The sequence below is a fragment of the Adiantum capillus-veneris genome, chromosome 16 (assembly GCF_014529385.1).
Source record: "Adiantum capillus-veneris isolate H3 chromosome 16, ASM1452938v2, whole genome shotgun sequence".
NCBI classification, from domain to species: domain Eukaryota; kingdom Viridiplantae; phylum Streptophyta; class Polypodiopsida; order Polypodiales; family Pteridaceae; genus Adiantum; species Adiantum capillus-veneris.
The window spans coordinates 157,214,668-157,219,668 of record NC_140946.1 but is presented as its reverse complement, the minus strand read 5'-3'; positions in this window follow the sequence as shown (position 1 = coordinate 157,219,668).

Sequence of the window (5,001 nt, the reverse complement as noted above, 5' to 3'; positions counted from 1 at the left end):
ATTATCTTGTACTCAACTCTTACTTGAGTCTAGGGCTTTGTGGGGCTTCATAAAAAAAAAAGAAACCACAAGTACCAATCAATTGATATGTTTTACAAAATACAAAAATGCATAAACAATTGTAGTTATACCATGAGTCAACTTGAGTTATAATTTAGTTTTGGATATCCAAAGAGATATCAACAGTATCCAATCCTCGTAATACTTCTAGGTTGCTACAAACAACCTAGCAACATTAATGTAACCTTTCCTTGTCAATGAAGAGGGACCAACTCTCATCGGTGGCTGACTAAGTTGCCTCCATCACCCCAATTCCAAACCGAGGGTCTAAAATTTAGGTAGGGGCAAAAATAGGAGCCTCCTACATTAATACCCAACCAAGGGACTAACACTAAATGACTCGTGCACAAGCCATTGTTGACTAGAACCTGTCACTTACTTTCTTTCCTTTGTTGCATAAAAAAGGTTACCCAATGATCTAGGAACCATCAACTTGAAGTTCCGCAATGGGTACTCAATCCACAACATTCGTCTTCAAAGAAAGATGAAAGTGCACAATTGGAAAGGATCTTACTATATGGTAATAACAGTAGGGCAAGCTCATCTTGATATCCCTTTGAATATCCAACACTCTATTTTATGTCAAGTTAACTCATGCTATAAGAGAGATAATTTATACATTTTTAGTAACTTGAAAAGAGTATCCAATACTTGAAAGTTGTGGTTTCTTCTCAAAAGTTCCACAAAGTCATTGAGTCAAGAAAGAGTCTACTCTCATACAAGACAAGAGGTCTAGAGTAAAGGCACATGCATAGAAAACTAAATAATGGAAGTATGTTGGTTTTGTTTGTTAGAGTTCTCCTATGCACTTAGCCAAGGAAGTACAAGGGCAAGGATAGCCAAGGAAACAAAAAGTCATATAAAGAAAGAATTTGGGAAAACTCTAATACATTGTGGTCCCTACATGTAAGCTTATATTTTATGAAGGTGACAGAGCAATTTTTTTTTACTCTTCATCTTGACAACAATAGACAAGTTGTCTACAAAAGTTTAAAAGATATAAACTCAAGATAATAAATAGGACGTTATGATCCACATGATGACACCACTTCTTATTTCCATCAAGCATACCCTCATTATTGAAAGAATTCACTTTGTTGCATTACAATTTGGTACATGACACATTTGTCGAATTTCTATGTAGCTAAACAAGAATCTCCATTGGATTATTATTTTCTTATTTTGGACAAGTAGAATAATATTATCAAAAGAGGAGTTCACTTAGCTACATGGATTGCTTTGCAATGTGGTATGAACAAATTTGTTGAGTATCTATGTAGCTAAATATGATTTTTTGTTGGATATTATTTTCTTTGTCTAGTCAAATAGACCTGGATCTTTGAGAACTGGGATTGCTTTATAGTGTGATATGGTACAAATATTTCAAGTATCTTTATAGCTAGACAAGAACTTAAGCTTTAGCTATCATTGAAGACAATAAATCTTTTGAAGGGGTAGAGAAAATAGTAACAAAATTTACACTCCATAGTTATAGACTAGCAAGTACTCCAGATATGAGGACCAATATGAGCATTCAAGGAATCTTCATGTAGAAGGATTTGTGATCTCTGATGGGGGTTGTTAGATTGACTACTACTTTTTCAATGTCCTTGATGTAGCTATATAGGTTGTAGATATTGCAAGGGGCAAGATGAGGTCCAAATTTGGACAGAACACCAAGCTAGAAAATGGTAAATTGACCATACGTAATTCTTGCCTAGTTTGGCACGAGTTTTGCATACTAGACAATTTTCATTTTCTAATGACATCCTTGTAGGTAATCATTGAGGACAATGATCTAGGTTAAGGGGGTGAGAATGTTAGTACCAGGGTGTATTTACAGGGTGACAAGGAGCAAAAAGGCAATTAATCTACGAGATCTGGGAATGACGAGGGTCTTGGGACTAAGCATAGGTCCTAAAGATAGACCAAGTGCAAGTGTGTAAGTAGGCTAAATGGCTAAGACGTGTCAAGTGTGATTGTAGCACAAGGGAAAAGGTGCAAAGGTTAGCCCCAGATTGTGGCAAGTAGCAAGGAATACGGCCTATGATCCGGTGTGCTTATTAAAAGGAAATGTCATGTGGGATAGGGATGTGAAGGGGCAATGGAGGATGCTCTAGTGGTGCTTCAAAGGTAATGTCTCATGGATTAGAAGGGCAAGGGTTTTCCCTATATAAGCAAACGTTGGGTAGAAGTTACACAAAATTAGCACGGAATCTTTATGAAGACTATGCTCACCTTTGCCTTGTGAAGTCAAAACACATAAATATGGTTTTCAAATCCATTGTGAGCACTATTGAGGAACCATGCCATCTACTCCTCATGGTTTCACACTTGCTTAGATTTTCTATCGTTGACCTAAGACCTTGTCACTTTGTTGTGCGTTGCACAATTAGGCAAGCACCGAAAACCCTTTCCCATAAGCTCTTGTTGTTTTCTGATGCTCATCTACTTGGTTGTATCCATGTAACAAATGTGTACATAGGACCATTATGTTCATCTAAAAAATTCATCATTCTTGTGTATGCCATGGGCTTGAAAAGTTGGCCCCTCGCAAAGAGGGAGATCTTCAAGGTATCAAGCCAGTGATAATCAAATGGACGGGAGATTTTACACATGAGTGGATGTGTGTTATGTTCAACCTTGCACTTCAACATGGTATGCCTTATAATTGGAGGATTGATTGGGTTAAGCCTTTGCATAAAGGAGGGGATATAAAGAATGTAAACAATTATCTAACTATAATGATTGGGTCTCTTATGGCAAAGTTGTTTGGGTGCATAATGGAGATGAAATTGAGTGATTGGGATGAAGAGAATGACAAGCATGCAAAAGGACAAGCGGGTTTTTGTCGATGCCATAGCACCATTGATTATCTTGTCACTCTTCGTGTTCTCATGGAGTAAAGTTGGTTGAAAGGAAAGAAATTGTATTGTTGTTTTGTGGACTTTAAGAAAGCCTTTGATATGATTCTATGTAACAATTTGTGAAGAAGGATGGAAGAACTTCAAATGCCAAGTTATTTTATGCTTGCGGTTTCTCAAATCTATGAGAAGGTGATGTGTCAATTGCACATGGGAAAAAGAATCTCAAAAGAAATTGTAAGCACTATTGGGGTTAAACAAGGATGTCCATTGTGACCAACTCTCTTTGATCTACGCATCGATCAATTGGAAAAAATGGTAGTTGACTTTATGCATGAAGAAAACATTGAAGAGGTCACTATTTGCAATGCGGTAATCCTGCTTTTGTTGTATGCGAATGATGTAGTGATTCTAGTACACACTTTAGAAGATGCACAAAAGCTTATGGATGTCCTTGAAAAATTTTGCTTCATAGTGGGCTGATTGTGAATGAATAAAAAATAAAGGTTATGCTTGTGAAAATCAACCATAAGGAGACTCCATGCACTGTGTACAACAATGAGACACTTGGAGTTGTTCTGAGCTTTAAGTACCTTGGCCTTGAGATTCCGTCCAATCACAAGTGGCACGAATGTGCTATGCGTCGTTCGGAAGCAGGAAAGAGTGCATATTATGCATTTGAGAACATGTGTAATGTGAGAAACATCAAGTGTTGTGTTCTCAAGAAATACCTATTTGACATATTGGTGACACCGGATCTTCTTTATGGAGTTGAAGTGTGAGGCGGGAGCATCTCAAAGTCTACTTGGAAAGAGTTTGAGAATGTCTAAAAGCATTTTCTTACAAATTTTTCCAAGTTAAGACACAAACACCATATATGCTCCTACTTCTTGAGTCGAGATCTCTTCCAATTGAGGTTATGGGCATGGAAAGGATTGTGGAGTACATGATAAAGATGCATCAAAACCCCTCACATCGACTTCCTACAATTGCATGGGAAGCAAGAAAAAAAGTTCAAAAGACGCATAAAAGCAAGATCTTGAGCACGAGATGCATGCAAGACATAAAGAAGTGGTTTGGAAAATGGGATGCATTACACTTGCTACATGATGCTTCAATTGACTACCAAGCTTTCTACAATGCCAAATGTATTACGGCTTGGGAAAAATCCGGTGGGTCATGCTTCATACATTACACCACCCATATTGCCCCCAACTACAAAACCATGTTCTTCCCTGAAAGAGGAAATTGTACTCACACTTACATGCTTGAGCCTATCCCCTTGTCGGTGATATGAACTATTGCAGCCATTCAGCTTAGCTCCCATTCCCCTCGATGCGAGACACAGTATTGGGGCAATGGAGAAGAGTCAAAGCGACTGTGCACATTATGCTCATTGCTAATTATAGATTCTGAGTACCACATACTACTAGAGTGCTCAGCTTTTGGTCCCATCCGAACTTGCTTCTCTCACATTTTGAGTCATGACTTAGACCTACACACTTTTCTCTCCCAACCACAATGTGGGCTCTCTATTGTGACAATGTGGGCTTATAGTGCTGAAACTCTTGCGCTCAAAAGTTGACTTCAGAAAGAAACATTCAGAACCCGAATAAACGAGGGTTAAGCTGTGCAATTCTGCGCTCCAAAATTTGCTGCCAAAAAAAACCTTCAGGACCCGCACATGGAGGGTATACGCTCAAAAACCCTACAGAACCCGAACTGCAGAACGATTGTGCTGGTTTAATCATAAAGTAAGGACTTGGCGTTGGAAGCAGAGTTCTGCGATAGCACTGATCTGGTTTTAGCAACCGGGGCAAAGGGTTGAGAGGAGAAGGCGGGGTAGGAGGGTGAGGGCTGGGGGGTATAACTGCTCTGGGTGGAATCTACAGGAGAAGATTGGTTACGACGAAGAGGTACAGAGGTTGGGGGAGTTCGATGAGGAGAGGGTGAGTATATTCCGCGACCCCTAGAGTGGTGAGATGGTTCGGGCCGTTGTTTCTTTCCAGATCAAAGATCCCCACCTCTGAGCGGGGCAATTGCCTGCATGATGAATTTCTCTACTTCCAAAGAGAGG